Genomic DNA, 22,706 nt, shown 5'->3' on the forward strand with positions numbered 1-22,706 from the left:
AAGAGACAGCGTCAGGGGCTCTTACAAGCGCTCCGATTATGTACTCGTAATGTTCAACTGAATCTTCTGTATCAAATTGTATGTATGTTTCTGTCTGCGAGGACGTCAGATGTCTTGTGAGAGGGTGCAAAAGAGAGAGCAGGTAGACATTGACTGCTAGTTTATTAAGGGAGCAGGCTGCTTATAAAGCGTTGTGCGGACGTCAGTACAAAGACATACAATGACATACAGGTGACCCGAGGTCAATTCTTCTCAATGTGAAACAGGACAGGTAAATACAGATAACGTGACAAATAAAATTAACAGATTAGACACAATAATGCTCTGACACATGTACAATACAAATGGGCACAAATGATTAAGTAATATATGCACATTTACATAAATAAAACATGGCTAGGTCTCCCGACCTAAGGTCACGGTAGAAGGCACCGTAGAAAACAGGAGGTTCACTACAGAAAACCCGTTAGGCGGGGACTTTACAATACTCCCCCCAAGACGTAGGTAACGTCTGATTAAAGCAAGTATATGCTGGGGCGCTGGAGAGTGCCATGGCTCCGTGTTGTCAGCTATGGGGTGCGGTGCGTGCGGGAGAGGTTGGCTGCAGTGCTGCATGAGTCCGGGGCCTTACGGAGACGGCCACGCGACTGTCTTCTGAGCAGCGTAAGCTGCGGGGGCGACGTCTCCTGCGGGGGGCGTTGAGGGGTGTCGCCGACGTCCTCCTCCAACAGTCCGGGCTTGAGGCAGTCTATTGACACCCAGTTGTTCTTCCCATGGATGGCCAGCCAGAATGCTTTTTTGTTTCTCTCCAGCACGAGGAAGGGGCCCCTGCAGGGCCTGGTTAAGGGCAGGCGGACGGCGTCGTTCCTGACGAAGACATGGGTGGTGGAAGACAGACCGAGGAGTGTGAAAGGCGACGTACTGTCAGTATACGTCTGCTGGCAGGGGGCGAACTTTCCGGCCGTGTCACGGAGCCTCTGGACTGCCAGGTTGTGGCGATCCCCGTGATGAGTTCACCCGGGACTACGAGACTCCCCGTAGACTTTTTCTGCTGCAGACGGGTTGCCATGGGCTCTGGGGGCGGTCCTCAGCCTGAGGAGGACCCAGGGCAGCTGGTACTTCCAATTCTCGGCGTTGCAGCGGGCCATGAGGGATGACTTCAGGGACCTGTGGAACCTTTCCACCAATCCATTGGCGCAGGGTTGTACGTGGTGGTGCTGTGGTGAGTGGTCCCCAGCAGGTGTGCCAGGGCATTCCACAGCTCGGACAGGAAGGCGGGGCCCCTGTCTGTTGTTATATGGTCCGGGACACCGAACCGGCTGATCCAGCTGGAGAGGAGGGCCTCGGCGCACACACTGGCAGTGGCTTCTTCCATGGGCGTTGCTTCGGGCCACCTGGTGGAGCGGTTGACGACTGTCAGGAGATACCTGGCCCCACCTGATGGGGGAAGAGGGCCTACCATGTCGACATGGATGTGTCCAAAGCGCCTCCCTGGCTGGGGGAAGTCACCCACCCCCGACTTGGTGTGGCACCTTACTTTGCTGGTCTGGCACCGGATGCACTGCCTCGACCAGGTCGTCACGTCCTTCCGGATGCCGTGCCAGACAAACTTCTCTGCCAGCAGCTTGGCCGTTTTCCTGCCGGAGGGGTGGCCCGTGGATGATGTCGAACACCAGACGGCAGCGGGAGGCAGGTACCTGCAGGCAGGGGTGGCCAATGCTTACGTTGCACAGCAGTGATGGCCACCCAGGGGCGAGGGGCACGTCCTTCCACTTGAGCGACGTAATGGTGGTGCAGTAGGCTGGAACCTCTGGGTTGGTGGCCTGCTCCCGGGCGAGGTCCTCGTAGTCGATCCCAAGCTGCGCAGCGTTGAGCTCGATCCTCGGGAGGGCGTCTGCTACAGGGTTCTTCCTGCCAGGGAGGTACTTGATGGTGCAGGTGAACTCCGCGATGGCCGTGAGGTGCCGCTGCTGCCTAGAGGACCATGCATCCCCCTGCTTTGTGAAGGCGTGGACCAGCGGCTGGTGGTCCATCCAAACTGTGAAGGGCGTGCCTTCCAGGAGGAACTTGAAGTGGCATATCGCCCGTTACAATGAGCAGAGTTCTGTCGAAGGTGCTGTAGTGGGATTCGGCAGGGCTGAACTTCCTGCTGAAGAAGGAGATGGGCTGGGGGGCTCTGGCAACAACCTGCTCCAGGACGGCCCCACAGGTGACGTTGCTGGCGTCCGTTGTCAGCTGGAGGGGGCCCTGGGGTCCTGGTGGGCCAAGGCAGTAGCCTCGGTGAGGGCGGCCTTCATCAGGGAGAAGGTCTGCTGCTGGTCGGGGCCCCACACTAATGTCTTTGGAAGGCCCTTCAGGATCTCCGTCAGGGGGACCATGGTGTGTGCGACCCCGGGGATGAACCTCATGTAGTAGTTGACCATCCCGAGGAATTCCTGTATGGCCCTGACGGAGGTAGGGGTGGGGAACCTGGCAACGGCTGCGACCTTCGATGCGAGTGGACAGACGCCTCCCGGGGATATCTCATGGCCCAGGAAGTCAACTCTTTCAACGCCGAAGGTGCATTTGTCGAACATGATGACGAGTCCGTTTTCCTGCAGGTGCTGCAGGACCTTCTGGAAATGCCAAAGGTGTTTTTTGTGGGATCTGGAAAAAATTAAAATATCATCTACGTAACAGACGCAGAAGTTCAGGTCCCCCAGGATGCTGTCCATCAGGCCGAAGGTGGAGAAGGTGAAACGTAGGACCCGAAGGGCGTGATGATGACGGTTTTGGGGATGTCCTCTGGAGCTACTGGTACCTGGAAGTAGGATTTTAAAAGATCCAATTTAAAAAATATTTTGGCCCCGTAGAAAGAGGCTGTGAGGTCTTGCATGTTTGGGAGAGGGTAGTGATCTGGTTCTGTGACGAGGTTGAGCTGCCTGTAGTCGCAGCAAGGTCTCCAGGAGCCGTCCGGTTTCTGCACCATGTGGAGGGGGGAGGCCCACGGGCTGGAGGCCTTACTGCATATGCCCATGCGCTCCATCTCGGCCAAAGCGTCCTTGGCCTCCTGAAGGCGCCGAGGGGAAAGCCTCCAGAACTTTGCGTGCGTTGGGGGGCCCTTTGTCTTGATGGGCCCCGGGCACCTGACGCAGTTCGGGCTTGAATACCTCAGGGAACTCCTTCAGAAGTGAGCCGTACTGGTGCGGGACAGCGGAACAGACTGTGGGCAAGCTGGGGCCCGTCGCCAGGGGAAGGGACCGGCAGGATTTGGTGTCCAGCAGGTGCTTGCGGCCGACGTCGACTGCCAGACCGAAGTGGGCCAGGAAGTCCGCACCCAGGAGTGGGGTTCTCACGTCTGCAACGATGAAACTCCACTTGTACCTCCGGCCAAGGATAGAGACAAACAGGAGCTTGGTGCCGTATGAGAGGATGGGGGACCCGTTGGCGGCCGTCAGTGAGGCAGCCGGGTCCGACGGGCGTTTGCGATCCTCGCTGGGTGGCGGGAACACTGAGCGTACGGCCCCAGTGTCGATCAGCATTATCCTGCTGGAGATGGTGTCGCGGACGTAAAAACCTACTGGTGCTGGGCTCCTGGGTGCTTCTGCTGCCACGGTGGCCTGTGCTGTTGGCCACCGCCGCCCCCATTTTTTGGATGGGCGAAAGGGCAGGGGGCTCACAGTTCTGGGAGTCTTTGCCGTACCGCTGGTGGTAGTAGCAAGGCCCTGGCAATTGCTTCTTCTGGTAATGGGTTAGCTGCCTCCTGATGACAGCGTTTACCTCCTCCTCTGCAGTTTCCTCCAGCTGGACGGAGTTGATGGGATGCGCGGGCATGGATGCCCGCTTTGCTGCCCTCGTGGAGTCTGTCAGCTGCTGTGCCATTTTGATCAGGTCCTTGAGGGGGAGGGTGTAAGGCACTAGGATCTGGGTCCAAACCTCCGGAAGGAGCTGACGGAGGAAGCTCTCCCTCGACAGGCTTATCTCCGTGTGCCTGCCGCTGCCATCTGTCCCGGGTAGGATGAGCAGGTCCTGGATGACGTTCCACGTCTCCAGGAGGTTCTGGTCATGCCGGGGGTTGTTGGTGAGGTCGAGGACATGGGCGGCTCTCTCGGAGATCGGCAGGGAGCAGGTCTCGATGAGGGAGGCCTTCAGCTTTTGGTAGGTGGCAGGACTTGCGGCAGACACCCACGGGGTGATCTTCCTGTAAACCTCCTCCGGAAGGGCATTGATTACGATGTCCGCCTGCAGCACTTCATTGGTGAGTCCTGCCAACCTGAACTCCCCCTCGACCCTGTAGAGCCATGATGACAGGTCGTTGTGTGTGAACGGCAGCAGCCTTATGGCGAGGGCGGACCTTGGTTGGTCCGTCAGGAAGGGCAGCGAGCGTGGAGGAGCGCACAAGCCTTGGCATGGGGGAGGGCGAGTGGGTTTTGCGCGAGGGAGATATCAGACTCCGCGAAGTTCACTGTTATTTGTATGTGGGAGGGAATGTCTGCGTTCATGCTCGCTTCTGCACTCTCACTTGGAAAAAGTTAAGTATATCTTAGTTTAACCAGACCACTGAGCTGTTACACTCACATCAATACACGCTTGGGAGCGTGCCGTGTGGGTCCGCTAATGACGCCGGTGATCTGCCAACGAGGGTCAGTACGCCCGAACGCTTTGTTAAAGTGCCGTAGTTAGTCTGTTAGGGGCGTGGGTAGTTCGTCGGGCAAGACTAAGTCGCCGCTAGGGTCCGTTAATGGTTCCGGGAACCACTCCAGGGTCACCACTGTGAGAGGGTGCAAAAGAGAGAGCAGGTAGACATTGACTGCTAGTTTATTAAGGGAGCAGGCTGCTTATAAAGCGGCGTGCGGACATCAGTACAAAGACATACAACGACATATAGGTGACCCGAGGTCAACTGTTCTCAATGTGAAGCAAGACAGGTAAATACAGATAACGTGACAAATAAAATTAACAGATTAGACACAATAATGCTCTGACACATGTACAATACAAATGGGCACAAATGAGTAAGTAATAAAGGTACATTTACATAATAAAACATGGCTAGGTCTCCCGACCTAAGGTCATGGTAGAAGGCACCGTAGAAAATGGGAGGTTCACTACAGAAAACCCATTGATCAGGGACTTTACAGTCTCTTCAATTTCGCATCAATCACGTCATGCATTACATTTTTTAATGTATCGAGTTTCTCATGTAAATTTTCACATGTAGAATTTTGTGGCCTTTCCACCGATATGTATTTCATCATCATAAGTTTATTATGTCTCTCAAAATTGCCATTTGTTTCTCTGTCAACAAACACATGCCTGAAACGTAATCCCTGTTTCAATCTGTCAGAGAGTAGTAACTACGTTGCGGCTCTCACCAGCCGACAACTTCTGTGAAGATTCTGTACATAATCTACAGGCTGCTCAATGAGCAAGAGCCTGTGCTGGCAGAAGGCCAGCTAAATCTGAAACAACAACTGTACATAAATCAGTAAGGAACCAGCAATAAACTAGACAACACCCAGCCAGCATGTCACTCAATACCTTTCTTACACTGGTGACCCCGGAGTGACCCAAAGAGGCCAACTAGAGATGTCTGACCCATGATGATGACCCAACCCTCCAACGAAGCCCCGGTTGCCTCCTCCACACAGCCTGACGAAGCCCCCAAACTCCTGTTGGACGAGCTGGCCCCTGAGGATCAGCCGACGTCATCCTTCAGCCTGCTGCCATCCTCCTCGAGCTGGCTACCAAAGGATCAGCCGCCGACATCCTTCTGCCATCCTCGAGTTCCTGCTGGCCGGCGTCATCCTGGCTGGCATCTTCATTCAGCCTGCTGCCCGCCCAAAAGCAAAGCCCATCGCGCCCATTCAACAGGGGGGAGCACTGTAAGGACCACATGTGTGGTCTGCCAGGGACCAAACGAAGTGTTCCTTTCTCTTCCGTGAGTCAGCTAACGAGGGAACAATGGCTTGCAGGAAAACAACTTCTCCCATATGACTTTTATACATATTCCTCTGTAACCATTATTGTCACAGCTCATTTATGATCACCACTACTTGCATTGCTATGCAAGTGCTCCGGTTATGTACGCGTAATGTTCAACTGAATCTTCTGTATCAAATTGTATGTATGTTTCTGTCTGTGAGGACGCCAGACGTCTCTTCGATTTCGCATCAATCACGTCATGCATTACGTTCTTTAATGTATAGTTCCTCATGTAAATGTTCACATGCAGAATTTTGTGGCCTTTCCACCTATATGTATTTCATCATTGTGTTTATTGTGTCTCTCAAAATTGCCATTTGTTTGTCTGTCAACAAACACAGATGCCTGAAACGTAATCCCTGTTTAAATCTGTCAGAGAGTAGTAACTACATTGCAGCTCTCACCAGCTGATAACTTCTGTGAAGATTCTGTGTATAAATCAGTAAGGAACCCGCAATAAACTAGACAATACCCAGCCAGCATGTCACTCAGTAGCTTCCTTACACAACTACGTTGTTCACTGATAATTTCAATTAGCCTTACATAATGAATAGGAATGTAATAGGGACACAAGACTTTCCCTAATATTGCTCTATGGACACTGTCAAATGCCTTGTAATCAGGGGGGTATTTTTAAATTGCATAGGCTGCTGCACAGTATGTTTCTTGAGACAGACTCATGCCTTTTCTAAAACTACACTATTCGACGTTAAGCTCTTTATAAATTTCTATCTCCAGCCCCTTTAGACTAAGCATATTGAATATTTTCATTGCCAAACGACGTAAGCGCAATCCCTCTATAGTTACTACATTTAATTAGGTAACCTTTCTGGTCAGGCTTTTTTACTCATTCCATATTTTTCCAATGTTTAGTTGGTATAAAAGGTGCCATTTCAGTTTCAGTTCAAATCATCTCTGCAGTGAGTCCATCATAACCTTGTATTTTCATTCTTTTAAGAAACTTTATTACTGATTCTACTTCCAAAACTGGATTCTGGTCATCAGCTTCAGGTATATCAAATTATGTCCTCTATACAACTTATTTCTTCTAATGTTATTATTGGCTATATATCCTCCTTTTGACAGGTACTGTATTTTCCTGTCACTTTTCACCCATGGATATTTTAATAAAATGATTCTATGGGCTACCAAACACCAATACCACTCTTGAACATCAGCAGCCTGTCCAAGTTATTTTCTCCCATCTTGATCTTGTTTAAACTCACAAAAACTAACTGCAGTCTCCTTCAGGGTTATAACAGTTGAAAACATTTTAAAACACTGAGGTAATCCTTTGAGAACCATTGCTATTAGTAAGCTATCGCTAATAGTTTAACCTGCAGTCTTCAAAGAATTTGCTGTGTTTTGGCCCTAATAATATAGTCAGTCATGCTTTCTTCTTCAGACTTCGTCAAGGATGTCAGCTCCATACATAAGGCTATAATTCTAGGTTTACTGCTGCCTAAATAATGATTTCTGAGAACTTGTAAAGCTTTCCTACTGTCATCCATGGCATCTCGTATAATTAAACACAATTACGATTGTCCAAAAATTGAACAAGCTCTGCATACATGTTGGCATTATCTGTCATGAAAAAATTGGATCCGTTTTTCTCGACAATCCCTCACAAGGTTCAGGATAAGCGAGGGGGAGTGGGGAAGCAGGCGGTGGAGTTCGTGGTTCCTGTTTTTCTGTAAACATGTTTGAGTGTTTTTTTGTGTCTGGCCGGTTGCCTGTGTTATCTGTATCAGGAATATCGGAGAGGCTACTTTTTAAATAATTCAAGCACATTCTTTGGTAAATTAACCTATGTAGAAATTTTGAAACGGAACCAAGGGACGACGAGACATGCAGAGGGGCGAGATGCGTCCTTCTTGAGGGCATATCACTGAGGTAAGCTGAGCACTCTCCAATTTGTCACCTCCCCAGCCAAACTGTTCATTTTATAGTCAAGAGCCGGTTCCCTTAGTATGCTACATTAATCCCTTTACATTTTCGCCATCCGAGGCTTGATGTAGTTAATATTCAGTTAAAGTGTAGTCTGATTATTTCGAAGTAAATTTTGTATAAAATTTTAACTTTCAGAAGCATAATTTTTTTAGTTTTTTGTAACTTTTCAGAGTTGTCTTGTGCCCGACCATGTGGTCCTTGTGTGTTAATGTCTGTTAAATTTAAATAGTTTATTTTTTTTTAAATTAAATTGTAAAACCCTGCCTGATCTTGATGGACCTTCGCTTCGATGTTTGCTGATAGTGCCCTTCAGGCCTGATCATCCCAGTCCCATACCATCCAGGACTTAGAACCCTCCCAGTCGTGGGGAAAAATTCGCAACATCAATTACCGTGCTTGGTGCTCCGGGACTGATGACTACTTCCAGCAGCTCTTGCAGTCTTAAATAGCCAAAGAATTTCACCTCCCATAACTCGTATTTTGATTCATCACGTCGAAGTATATAAAGCCTGTAACGTCCTGGCCCCAAAACCTGTTGTGATGAGGTCGCCATTTAAGGTGGGATGAGGAGGATGCTTCAGTAAAAGGCCGATCATTATTTCACTGGCCAAAACAGTGTTTTATTCCCTTCTAATTCAAATTGCATGCATTACAATCTTTGCCAGCAGAGGCGCTAGTGATTAAACATAGAAAATGAGTAAACAAAGATAAATGGTAAACTTAAACTTTAATATCCCTAGTGTGAGATTCAAGAGAAATGTCAAAAGAGAGACTGATTCTTTATTATTCTCGACAGGTGTCTATAAAGCAAAAAGCGGACGGAAAGGTAGCAGGCGACCCAAGGCCCCCCGCTGTGTCCATACAGAATTTGTGTTTTCTGACAAGCATAAAAATACGTACAATATTCATTACAGGACATATAAAAGGTAGATATACATATCGGCGGAAAGGCCGTACAAGGATGCATAAGATGAGGTACATAAAGAATCTGAAATAATGACAGGTAATATACATGATATGATTAATGTACATATGAAGGGAGAAACACAGGAAAGGAGAGGCGATTTGACACCCTTACAAATACTCCCCCCCAACAAACAATAATTAGAGGAGCAATTATTGGATGAAATAACATTAATCACGGAGGCGGCGGGGCAGTAGCAGTGGGCCCCTGCTTCTGGAGAACTGTGGGCACAGGGTGGAGCTGACTCCTAGGGTTGGCTGGATAAGTTTGTAAAGTCCCACTAAGCAGGTTTTCTATGATGGCGACCTGTTTTCTTTGCCGCTCCTAGGATAACGGGTCACATAGGATCAGCCATGCCCAATCATTTAAACTGATTTATGTAAATATTTACCTGTTACCAACTTGTACATTATGTTTCTTATGCTCAGGTATCAGAATGTATTCAACTTCATTATTGTCTATTTTTGTAATTCAGAGTATATTTATTCATTGTATTTATTGTCAAATGTTATTGACCTCAGGTCACCCTGGTTCTCATTGTATTCCTTGGCATGACATCAGTCCGCCGCTATATAAACAGCCTGTGTCCTCAATAAAGCAGCAGTAACTTTATCCTGCTCGTTTCTTTCACACCTCTTAAAGTGGTGACTCCGGAGTGGTTCCCAGAGCCATTAGAGGACTCACACGGCAACTTAGTCTTGGCTCCAGGAACCACCCACGCCCCTAGCGGACTCATTACGGCGCTATGACCAGCGTTCGGGTGTGCTGACTCTCGTCGGCAAATCACCAGCATCGTTAACGGACTCACACGGAGCGCTCCCAAGCGCATATTGATACGAGTATCCCACTCCAATTAGGAGGGCTAGAGTGAGCATGGACGCAGACATCCCCTCCCAAGTTCAGTTAACCGTGAACCTCGCGGATTCAGACATTTGATGACTCGGTGGGGCCCCATGTAGGGCCTGGTTAAGGGCAGCCAGCGGGCGTCCACCCTGACGAAGACGTAGGCACAGGAGTGTAAAGGTGGGTGGGCTGTAGGTGATGGTTCTGTCGATGAAGGTCTTGTGGCAGGGCGCAAACTTTTGTGCAAGTTCCCTCAACCTCGGGAGGGGGGTGTCGGCGCCATCAGCCGAATTCTCCGGGAATGGCCAGTGTTTCCCTGTAGACTTTCTCTGCAGGGGAGGTGTCGCCATTTGCTTTCAGTGCAGTGCGGAGACCCAGCAGGAACCAGGGCAGCTGTTCCTTCCACCTCTTGTCGGTGCAGCGTGCCACAAGAGCTGCTTTAAGAGAGCAGTGCTATCTGGCATTCCGAAGTGGCTGATCCAACTGGAGAGGAGGGCCTCTGTGCATGATGTTGTTGATGCTTCATCCATGGGGGTTGCCCTAGGCCAGTGAGTGGAGTGGTCTATGATCGTCAGGAGGTATCTGGCTCCCCGACTGCGGAAAGGGCCCGATGACATTGATGTGGATGAACCGTCAAAAAAGCTGGGGAAAATTTCCGATCCTGGACTGTGTGTGCCGGGATGTTTTGCTTGTCTGGCACGGGATGCAGCTCCTTGCCCATTGGCGGACGTCCTTGTTGATGCCGTGCCAGACAAACTTGTCAGTCATGAGGCACACTGTTGTGTGCCCCGATGGATGGGAGAGACCGTGGACTATGACAAACACGTGCTTTCTCCTCAAGGCGGGCACCAGGGGGCATGGGCAACCTGTGCTGGTGTCGCAGAGGAGAGTTGTGTTGAGTTTGCTAAGGGCACGTCTTTCCACTTGAGAGCCATCGCTGCCGTCCTGTTGTCCACCGTCTCTGAGTTTGCTGCTTGTTGTCTTGCGAGGTCTTCGCAGTCGATGCCGAGGTGAAGGGAATTGACTTCTACTCTTGACAGAGCGTTGGCCACTGGGTTTTTCTTGCCAGGAATGTAGTTGATGGTGCAACCGAATTTGGAGATGGTGGTCAGGTGCCGCTGCTGCCTTGCAGACCACGCGTCCCCGCTTTGCAAATGTGTGAACCAAGGGTTTGTGATCTGTTAGGATTATGAATTCCGTTCCCTCTAGCAGGTACTTGAAGTGCTTCACAGCCTGGTAGATAGCCAGCAGCTCTCTGTCAAAGGTGCTGTAGCAGGCCTCAGCTGGCGAAAACTTGCGGTTGAAGAAGGCCAAGGGCTAGGGTGTGCCATTCACCAGCTGTTCAAGTACTGCACCGCAGGCGATGTTGCTGGCGTCCGTTGTCAACCTCAGGGCAGTGGCGGGGTTGTGGCGAGTTAAAGTGGTGGCACTGGAGAGGGGCCCTTTTCATTTGAATGAATGCCTGCTGCTGCGGAGCTTCCCATGTTAGTGTTTTTGGTTTCCCCTTCAGGATTGACGTCAGGGGGTACATGATGCGGGCGATATCTGGGATGAAGCGACGGTAGTAGTTTATCATCCCGAGAAACTCCTGAAGGGCCTTGATGGTTTGTGGTTCCGGGAAATTTTCTATAGCTTTTACCTTAGAGGCTGTGGGCGCACTCCTGCTGGGGAAATCTCGTGGCTAAGGAAGTCTACTTTTTCTTTCCTGAAAATGCACTTGTTGAACCTGATAACTAATCCGCTGACTGGCAGGCGGTTCATGACAGCACACACGTGGCAAAGGTGTTTCTCTGGGGACCTGGAGAAGATGAGAATGTCGTCAACGTAGCAGATGCAGAAAGGCAGATCTCCCAAGATGGTGTCCATCAGGCGCTGGAATGTGGTGCTTGCGTTTCTGAGGCCGAAAGTGGAATAGGAAAATGTGTAGCTCCCGACAGACGTAATGATGGTGGTTTTTGGGACATCATCGGGATGTACAGGGACTTGGAAGTACAGCTTTAGTAGGTCCATCTTGGAGAAAATTTTGGCCCCGTGGAGGGCGCCCGTTAGGTCCTGCATGTTAGGGAGGGGTAGTGGTCTGGTGCTGTTAATAAATTCAGGCACTGATAGTCCCCGCAGGGCCTCCATGAATCATCAGATTTCTTTACCATGTGGTGGGGAGACGCCCACAGGCTTGGTGCCTTTTTACAGATGCCCATATGTTCCATCTCTGCGAAGGCCCACTTGGCGTCTTGTAACTTCTGGGGGACAGTCGTTGGAACTTGGCATGGGTTGGTGGGCCCGTCGTGGTGATGTGGTGGAAGATGCCGTGCTTTGCTGAAGCCCCAGGTGACTGGCGCAGCTCTGGTATGAATACATCCGGGAACTCCTGTAGGAGGGATGTGTAGCTGTTGGGGGCTGTGGAGCAGATGGTGGGCATTCCAGGGCCGGTGGAGAGCTGATGGGAGTGGCATGTTCCTGTGTTGAGGAGGCGTTGTCTAGCGACATCAACTAGAAGTCCGTGGTGCCCTAGGAAGTCTGCGCCCAGTAGGGGAAACTTAACATGCGCTATGACGAAAGGCCAGTGGTATCTGCGCCCCAGGATTGAGATAGCCAGGGTCGTCGTGCCATAAGTGCAGATGGGAGTTCCGTTTGCTGCTATGAGGGCGGGTATTGAGTCAGGTATTTTTTCTAAACTTTCCCTGGATGGCGGGAAGACCAACTGCATTGCCCCCGTATCTACCAGCAGGCGCCATTTGGAAATTCTGTCCGTGATGAAAAAAACTGCTGGGCGGGGGGAGTTGGATTTCCCGGCCACAGCTGTTACTTGTGGCCACCTTTGTCATTTTTTGTGAAAGAACAGGGCCTGCAGGTTCTGGCGTTGGTCCTGAACTTTCTATGGTAGAAGCACCATGCCGGGTCTGACCATGTCCTGTGCTCTCTGAGTGGTGTTCTCTTCTTATAAATGGCGTTGATGTCTCTGTTGTCGTCGTCATCTTCCTCCGACAGGTTGCAGGCTCCCAGGGAGGCGGCTGCGAGAGCAGTGGTGTGTGTCGAGGCCTTGGTGGCCTCATATAGTTTCTGGACGTCGTCGACTAAGGCATCTATGTCTAGGTTCTCTGCATCCCTTATCTGGCGCCTCCTCGATGCCAGCTGGGGGGGGAGGGTCGTCCTCCACAGTGTCCTGTGGATGGGTTTGTTGAGCTGTCCTGTTGCCGGGTCCCAGGACCTTCCGGCAGCGCCCACGAGGCCTTCTTGCTGATGGGGCGGGCTAGGGGGGCGCCATCTCCTGCGGGAGGCTTTAGGAAGTGCCCCCAATGCCCTCCTCCAGAAATGCGGGCTTAAGATGTTCAATTGAAACCCAGTCTTCCTTCCCGTGGACGGCTAGCCGAAATGCCTTCTTGTTCCGCCCAAGCACGAGGAAAGGGCCCCTGTAGGGCCTGGTTAAGGGTGGGTGTATGGCATTGTCCCTGATGAAGACATGGGTGGCGGAGGACAGACCGGGAGGCATGAAGGGGGATGTCCTGTCGGTATACGTCCACCGGCAGGGGGTGAACTTCCCAACCCTGTTGCGGAGCCTCTGCGATGATAAGTTGTCCCGCTCTCCTGTAACGAGTTCTCCCGGGACTACGAGGGTCTCCCCGAAGACCTTTTCTGCTGCGGATGGATCGCCATTGGCTCTGGGGGCGGTCCTCAACCCGAGGAGGACCCAGGGCAGCTGATATTTCCAATTGTCAGAGGTGCAACAAGCCATGAGGGACGACTTCAGGCTGCGGGGTTTTAGGCGGTGGTGGTGTGGTGAGTGGTCCCCAGCAGGCATGCAGGGTGGTCCATAGCTCTGACACGAAGGCCCCAGTCTGTGGTTATATGGTCCGGGACACCAAAACGGCTGATCCAGCTGGAGAGGGCCTCTGCGCATGCACTGGAGGTGGCTTCTTCCATGGGCATAGCTTCGGACCACCTGTTAGAAGGTATCTTGCTGCTCCTGATGGGGGGAAGAGGACCCACGACGTCGACGTAGATGTGCCCGAAACGTCTCCCCGCCTGGGGAAAACTGCCCATCCCAGATTCGGTGTGCCGCCCTACTTTGCTGGCCTGGCACTGAATGCACTGTCTTGCCCAGGCCATCGCGTCCTTCTGTATGCCGTGCCAGACGAACTTCTCCACCAGCAGCCTGGCCGTCGTCCTTCCGGAGGGGTGGGACAGTCCATGGATGATGTCGAAGACCAGCCGACGGCGGAAGGTGGGCACTAGTGGGCGGGGTGGCCAGTGCTTATATCGCTCAGCAGTGTTGGCCCTCCAGGGCCGAGGGGGATGTCCTTCCACTTCAGCGATGTGATGGCAGTGCGGTAGGCTGGAGTCTCTGGGTAGGCGGCTTGTTCGCGGGCAAGGTCCTCGTAGTCGATCCCGAAGTGCACTGCATCGATTCTGATCCTCGAGAGGGCGTCGGCTACTGGGTTTTTCTTGCCAGGGAGGTACTCGATGGTGCAGGTGAACTCCACGATGGCCGTGAGGTGCCACTGCTGCCTGGAGGATCATGCATCCCCCAACTTTGTGAAGGCGTGGACCAGCGGCTGGTGGTTCCGTACAAACTGTGAAGGGCATAACCTCCAGGAGGAGCTTGAAGTGGCGTACTGCCTGGTACACTGCGAAGAGTTCCCTGTTGAAGGTACTGTAGCAGGACTCGGTGGGGCTGAGCTTCCTGCTGAAGAAGGCGATGGGTTGAGGGGCTCCATTGAAGACCTGTTCCAGGACAGCCCCACAGGCGACGTTGCTGGCGTCCGTTGTTAGCTGGAGGGGGGCGCTGGGGTCCTGGTGGGCCAAAGCTGTTGCCTTGGCGAGGGCGGCCTTCATCAGGGAGAAGGCCCGCTGCTGGTCGGGGCCCCACACTAAGGTCTTCGGACGGCCCTTGAGGATCTCCGCCAGGGGGGCCATGGTGTGTGCGATCCCCGGGATGAACCTCCTGTAGTAGTTGACCATCCCGAGGAGTTCTTGTACGGCCCTGATGGAGGTAGGGGTGGGGAACCTGATGACGGCCTCGACTTTTGATGCAACTGGGTGGATGCCTCTCAGGGATATCTTGTGGCCCAGGAATTCCACCTTATCGACGGCGAGGGTGCACTTGTCGAACCTGACGACAATGCCATTCTCCTGCAGACGCTGCAAGACCTTCCGGATGTGCCGAAGGTGTTCCTTGTGCGACCTGGAAAAAATTAGGATATCATCGATGTAGCAGATGCAGAAGTTCAGGTCCCTCAGGATGCTGTCCATCAGTCTCTGAAAGGTTGCCCCTGTGTTCCTCAGGCCAAATGTGGAGAAGGCGAGGACACAGGACCTGAAGGGCGTGATGATGGCGGTTTTGGGGATGTCTTCTGGAGCTAATGGTACCTGGAAATATGATTTTAAGAGATCTAGTTTTGAGAATATTTTGGCCCCGTGGAAGGAGGCTGTTAGGTCTTGCATGTTTGGTAGAGAGTAGTGGTCAGGTTCTGTAGCGAGGTTGAGCCGCCTGTAGTCACTGCAGGGTCTCCAGGAGCCGTCCGTTTTCTGCACCATGTGACGGGGGGAGGCCCATGGGCTGGGGATATGCCCATATGCTCCATCTCGGCAAAGGCCTTCTTGGCCTCCTGAAGGTGCAGTGGGGGAAGCCTCCGGAACTTTGCGTGCATCGGGGGCGCCCCGTGTCTTGATGTGATGATATATCCCATGTTTGGCAGGGGCCCCAGGCACCTGACGAAGCTCGGATTTGAATACCTCTGGGAATTCCCAGGAGGGAGACGTACTGGTGGGGAGCAACGGAACAGATTGTGGGCACACTGGTGCCCGGCAACAGGGGCAGGGACTGGCAGGACTCGGTTTCCAGCAAGTGCTTGCAGCTGACATCGACTGCCAGTCCAAAGTGGGCAAGGAAGTTCACACCCAGAAGCGGGGTCCTAACGCCCGCAACGATGAAATTTCACATGTACCTCCGGCCCAGGATGGAGACCGACAGGAGCTTGGTGCTGTAGGAGAGGATGGGGGACCCGTTGGTGGCTGTCAGGGAGGCAGCCGGGTCCAGCGGGTGCCTGCGGTCCTCTCTGGAAGGCGGGAACACTGACCGCATGGCCCCAGTGTTATCAGCATCATCCTGCCGGAGATAGTGTCACGGACATAGAAGCCTATTGGTGCGGGGCTCCTGGGTGTTTTGGATGCTGCTGCCATGGCGGCCTGTGAGGGTAGCCGCCGCCTCCCCGTTTTTTGGATGGGCAAAAAGGCAGGGGGCTTTGCAATTCCAGGCACCTTTACCAAACCTCTGGTGGTAGTAGCAAAGCCCTGGCCTTTCCTTCTTCTGGTGGTGGGGTGGCCGCCTCCTGTCGACGACGTTGATGCACTCTGTGGTGGGGTCCTCCAGCTGGAGGCAGTTGATGGGATGTGCGGGCGTGGACACCCACTTCGCCGCCCTTGTGGAGTTCGTCAGCTGCTGCATCACTTTTATCAGGTTCTCGACCAGCAGGGTGTATGGCTCCGTGATCTGCCCATGGACCTCTGGGAGCAGCTTCTGCAGGAGGATCTCCCTTGACAGGCTAATCTCTTTGTGCCTGCTGCTGCTGTCAGTCTTGAGGAGGAGGGGGTCTCGACGAGAGTGGCCTTTAATTCCTGGAAGGTGGCAGGGCTCATTGTTGACATCACCCACGGGGCGACCTTCTTATATATCTCCTCCGGTGGGGCGTTGATGGCAATGTCTAACTTCAACACTTTGTTGGTCAGGCCTGCCACCCTGAATTGCCCCTCGACCCTGTAGAGCCAGGACGCTGGGTTCTGATGGGTGAATGGCGGCAGCTTTATGCTGAGGGCTGCTCTCGGTTGATCTGTCAGGAGGGGCATTGCGCGGGGAGCAGGCACCAGCATGGAGGGTGTGCGAGGGGGTTGCGTGAGGGAGACATCTGCCGCCGAGAAGTTCACGATAATTTGTATATGGTTGGGAATGTCTGCATCCATGCTCATTCCGCACTCTCACTTGGAGTGTGAGGGAACATTCACGTCAATACACGCTTGGGAGTGTGCTGTGTGGGTCCGCTAATGACGTCGGTGATTTGCCGACGAGGGTCGGTAACACCTGAACGTTTTGTTAGAGCACCGTAGTTAGTCCGTTAGGGGCGTGGGTTGCTTCATCGGGCCAAGACTAAGTCGCTGTTTGGGCCCGTTAATGGCTCCGGGAACCACTCCAGGGGTCACCACTGTGAGAGGTGCTAAAGAAAGAGCAGGAAGACAAGTACTGCTGGTTTATCGTTGAAGCTTATAAAGAGGCGTGCGGATGTCTGCGTATACGCAGAGACCGCGAGTACAAAATTTTACATGTGACCTGAGGTCAAAATATTTCTCTGCAAAACAGAACGGGTACATACAGAAAACATCATGATTAACAATAACTGGTTGGACATAAAAATACTCTGTCACACATACATGATACAAGGGCAAATGAATAGATAATAAATAAACAATTCACAATAATGATAATAAGGTTGCAACCATTCAATCTTAGGTCACATGTGAAGGCACCATAGAAAACGGGATGTCTATCGTAGAGAACCCGCTGAGCGGGGACTTTACACATTAATGTATTGCCAATTGAACAGACAATAAAATACAATTCATAATAATGATAATAATATTGTGTCCGTCCAACCTTAGGTCGAATGTGAAGGCACCGCAGAAAACTGGATATTCATTACAGAGAACGTGTTGCGCGGGGACTTTACAATATTCCCCCCCCACAAGACGTAGGTAACGTCTGATCAAAGCAGGTATTTGCTGGGGCGGCGGAGGGGGCCCCGCTTTATCGATGTCAACTGGAGGGGGTGGTCGTCTTCTCTGGTGCCCTATGGAGTGGTGTGTTGGGGTGTCCTCCTGTCTGGTTTCGGGGTTTTTCGGGGACGCCTACGACGTTTTCCTGCACTTGGGGCAGGCCGGGGGGTTGCTATCTCCTGCGGGGGGCTTTGGGAACCAACCCCGACATCCTCCTCCAGGAGTGTGGGTTTGAGGCGGTCTATCGATACCCAGTCTTCCCTTCCATGGACGGCTACCCGGAATGCCTTTTTGTTCCTCTCGAGCGCAAGGAAAGGTCCTCTGTAGGGCCTGGTTAAGGGTGGCCGCACGGCTTCGTCCCTGACAAAGACATGGGTGGCAGAGGATAGACCAGGAGGCATGAAAGGGGATGTCCTGTCGGTATACGTCTGCTGGCAGGGGGCGAACTTCCCAACCCGGTCGCGGAGCCTCTGCGTTGAGTTTCCCCAGGACTACCAGGGTCTCCCCGTAGACTTTTTCTGCTGAGTATGGGTTGCCATTGGCTCTGGGGGCGGTTCTCAACCCGAGGAGGACCCAGGGCAGCTGGTACTTCCAACTCTTGGAGGTGCAACGAGCCATGAGGGACGCCTTCAGGGACCTGTGGAACCTCTCCACCATTCCGTTGGCTGCGGGGTTGTAGGTGGTGGTGCTGTGGTGAGTGGTCCCCAGCAGGCGTGCCAGGGTGGTCCACAGCTCGGACAGGAAAGCGGGACCTCTGTCTGCAGTTATATGGTCCAGGACACCGAACCAGCTGATCCAGCTGGAGAGGAGGGCTTCTGTGCAAGCACTGGAAGTGGCTTCTTCCATGGGGGTAGCTTCGGGCCACCTGGTAGAGCGGTCGACAACTGTTAGAAGGTATCTTGCCCCTCCTGATCTGATAGGGGAAGAGGACCCACCACGTCGATGTGGATGTGCCCAAAACGCCTCCTCGGCTGGGGAAAATCGCCCACCCCAGACTCTGTGTGCTGCCCTACTTCACTGGCCTGACACTGCATGCACTGCCTTGCCCAGGCCGTCGCGTACTTCTGTATGCCGTGCCAGACAAACTTCTCCATCAGTAGCCTGGCCATCGTCCTTCAGGAAGGGTGGGACAGACCATGGATGACGTCAAAGACCAGCTGACGATGGGAGGCGGGCACCAGTGGGTGGGGGCGGCCAGTGCTCACGTTGCTCAGCAGTGTTGACCCTCCAGGGCCGAGGGGCACATCCTCCCACTTCAGCGACGTGACGGCTGTGTGGTAGGCTGGGGTCTCTGGTTCGGCAGCTTGTTCGTGGGCGAGGTCCTCGTAGTCAATCCCGAGCTGCACTGCGTCAATATTGATCCTCGAGAGAGCGTCGGCTACTGGGTTCTTCCTGCTGGGGAGGTACTTGATGGTGCAGGTGAAATCTGTGATGGCCATGAGGTGCCGCTGCTGCCTGGAGGACCATGCGTCCCCCAGATTTGTGATGGCGTGGACCAGCAGCTGGTGGTCAGTCCAAATCATGAAGGGCGTACCCTCCAGGAGGAAGTTGAAATGGCACACCGTCTGGTATATTGCGAAGAGTTCCATCAAAGGTGCTGTAGCGGGACTCGGTGGGGCTCGACGGAGCAGACTGGGGCTCCCTGGGGACCGGCGACAAGGGCAGGGACTGGCAGGACTCGGTGTCCAGCAGGCGTTTGCGGCCGACGTCGACTGCCAGTCTGAAGTGGGGGAGGAAGTCTGCACCCAGGAGCGGGGTCTTAACTTCCAAGATGATGAACTTCCACCTGTACCTCCGGCCAAGGATGGAGATTGACAGGAGTTTGGTGCGGTAGGAGAGGGTGGTGGACCCGTTGGCGGCCGTCAGGGAGGCAGCCGGGTCTCCGGTGGATGTCTGCGGTCCTCTCTGGAAGGCAGGAATACTGACCGCATGGCTCTGGTGTTGATCATCATCATCCTACCGGAGATAGTGTCACGGACAGCTCTATTGGAGACCGACAGGGAGCAGGTCTCGATGAGAGTGGCTTTTAACTCCTGGAAGGTGGCGAGGCTCGACATCATCATTAACCACGTGGCGATCTTCTTGTATACCTCCTCCGGGAGGGCGTTGATGGCAATGTACGCCTTCAACACCTCGTCGGTTAGGCCTGCTACCCTGAATTGCCCCTTGACCCTGTAGAGCCAGGACGCTGCATTTTGATGGGTGAATGGCGGCAGCCTTATGCTGAGGGCCGCCCTTGGTTGGTCCATATGGCGGGGGGGTCATCACGTGGGGTGCAGGTACCAGAGTGGAGGAGCGCGCATGTTGCTCGAGGGAGATGTCTGCCGCCGAGAAGTTCATGGTAATTTGTATGTGGTTGGGAATGTCTGTGTCCATGCTCATTCCATGCCCTCACTTCGAGTATGAGGGAACACTCGTGTCAATACACACTTGGGAGCGTGCCGTGTGGGTCCGCTAATGACGGCAGTGACTTGCCGAAGAGGGTTGGTAACGCCCGAACGCTTTGTTAGAGCGCCGTAGTTAGTCTATTAGGGGCGTGGGTTGCTTCATCGGGCCATGACCAAGTCGCCGTTTGGGTCCGTTAATGGCTTCCGGGAACCACTCCAGGGGTCACCACTGTGAGAGAGGTGTGAAATAATGAGCAGGAAGACATGTACTGCTGGTTTATTGATAAAGCGACCTGCTTATAAAGCGGCGTGCAGACGTCTGCGTATAACACAGAGACCACAGGTACAAAGATTTACAGGTGACCTGGGGTCAAACTATTTCTCTACAAAAAACAGGATAGGTACATACAGAAAACATAATTATTAACAATGTCTGGTTTGACATAAAAAACACTCTGTTACATATACATTAATGTATTGCCAATTGAACAGACAATAAAATATACAATTCATAATAATGATGATAATATTGTGTTCGTCCGACCTTAGGTCGAATGTGAAGGCACCGCAGAAAACAGGATGTTCATTACAGAGAACGCATTGCGCGGGGACTTTACAACAGGAAATGGGGCCAGAGATGGTAAGGCCAGGAATGAGTATTGGGATAGGGATGAGGAGGGGAAGGGAGAGGGAGGGACGTTTGAATGCATATTTTGGCGATGCTTGGCAACACAATGCAAGTTGAGAGTAAACGCCTTAACTAAAACTATCTGACAATGCACAAAATTACCGAAAGTTAGCAGGTGTCTTGTACACTGTGTCAAGTTACCTTTTTGATCAAATAATTAGTTTGAAAGATATGTAAGAAAAATGATGACTCAAGGTCCCTGAAATTGATAGTAAGTTAGAATTACTACTCATTTTGTAATTTGGGTGTGGGAAACATAGAGAGATTATTTCCAAGAAAATTCTATAGCTAGTTTTTAAGATACGGCGTCCCGCTTTTTTTCAAGGGAAAAGTCTGGGTACTCCGTTACACATCGGGAAAATGCGACCTAGCAACCTAGGTCAGGTTAGGCCTTGCTTTTTTCTCATATTTATTCAAGTTTTGGTCGACTGTTACAGTTGACTAGCATTAGTTGCGTCTTTTTACGACCAATTTTGTTATAGTTTATGTATTTCGTACCTTTCTTACCTGTATATTGCATTTATTTTGGTTTTCCAATCCCAAAAACCCCGGTGTCCCACAGAATTGTTGCATATGGGGAAGAGGATTATGTAATGCTTTATTCACTTTACAGGATGATCTGAAGGGAGGTTTCAACATACATTATGTAAGCTTAGAATCTTTTTAACTTAAATACACAAAGCTTTATTGAACTGAATATAGAATTTAAGCCAAAGTCCAAGTGTTTGGACCTATGAGGCAATTCAGTGCTGAAACGGAAATGGACAGTAAAATGTTTTAAAAGCGTAACGAGGAAAGCCTCGCAGTTGCACCATGAATCAATTATTGGGAGAGGGTGGAAAGTAAGCTGGAAAAAGAGAATATGAAAGGAGGTAGAGTAAAAGGAACGAAAGGGGTTGCAGCTAGGGGCCGAAGGCACGCTGCAATGAACCTTTCGTAATGCCTACAGTGCACCGCATGAGGTGCACTGACGGCGATACCCACCCAACGGGGCGCAAAGCTTTAAGTAGACCTGTTCTGTATAATTACTGTCTTACCTTTCGTCATATTAGCGAGTCCTTCACTTCTTGATGGGTCTGTTTCCCCTCTCCCTTCCAAAATCTTGGGTTAAAACATTTTGGCCTCCCACCAAAAAATGCCACTCGACAAGACACCAGATTTGAGCCTTTAGAGACAATATGGTCTTAACATCGTTCAGAGTCGAAAAATTTGAACAACTCTTGGTTATTCACACTTATACATATCATTCATTTCACATTAAGGACGAAGAAACGTCTCTTGGTTGACTGAGAACGTAACCACGGAATTTTTTTTGCTTATAGGCTACATCTCCAGTAAACGTCACATCACGGGCAACAGTGACATCTGTTGGCAAACCGGATACACAGGAAAAAGAGAATGCAAGGAAACCCTAACAGGAACTTACGATAAATATTTGAGATCATGTTATAATAAATTGCCAATATGAAATCATTAAGACTGACGAAACATTTAAAATTACTTTTATTCCCTGGCTTGTAGACTAAAATATGGATATACCCTTGCTATAAAAATCAAATTTATTGTACATGTTTAGACAGAAACAATAGACTGTGCTTTGGGTACAGAATTGGCATGCACTTTCCAGCTTTTCTGCATTTTATACCCAATCGTTTTGCAGTGTTGTTTGATTATACTTTCGCTATTATGTATGAAATACAATAAGGCAATACAGAGGTTGTACGGATCGGACGTGTTTTTGCGTTGCTCAGAGTGAAACAGTGCGGGTAGGACGTGTTTCACTTTCACTTTGTTTGGTTTTATGCACAGCCCTCCACAGGGATAATTCCCTCTCTGGCCGGCCCTTGCAAGTTTTCGAAATAAGGTGCTTCTTATATTTTACAGTTGTCTTTCAGTGTTTTCTCGTCAGTATCGTAGCTCCTGCAGAATAGAAGAGTCTTTAGTTCCCTTTTAAATTTGCATTCTTCTTGTACGCTGTATAATCTTGGTGCGCAGCGTTCAAATGCTCTCTCGCCTGACTGACAGTTTGTTCTAGGTTCAAATAGCCTATAATCCTCACTTGCATGTCTGATTACAATATTCATTTCGGGTCTAAGGAAGCTTAAGCAATTTCTCAGATATGTTGGTTCATCATATTTTAGTGCTT

At 51.5% G+C, this 22,706-nt stretch overlaps 1 protein-coding gene across 1 annotated transcript in view; it reads right to left on the minus strand.

The window, feature by feature from the left end:
* Positions 1–21,939, minus strand: part of LOC136837212 (uncharacterized) — a 189,832-nt gene extending 167,893 nt beyond the window's left edge. Inside the window, exon 1 of the mRNA XM_067101889.1 lies at positions 21,598–21,939. The gene's annotated coding sequence lies outside the window, so the exon portion shown is untranslated. The remainder of the gene's footprint in view (positions 1–21,597) is intronic.
* Between the last annotated feature and the right edge of the window lie 767 nt (positions 21,940–22,706).

This window comes from Macrobrachium rosenbergii, chromosome 58, assembly GCF_040412425.1.
Source record: "Macrobrachium rosenbergii isolate ZJJX-2024 chromosome 58, ASM4041242v1, whole genome shotgun sequence".
Lineage (NCBI taxonomy): Eukaryota > Metazoa > Arthropoda > Malacostraca > Decapoda > Palaemonidae > Macrobrachium > Macrobrachium rosenbergii.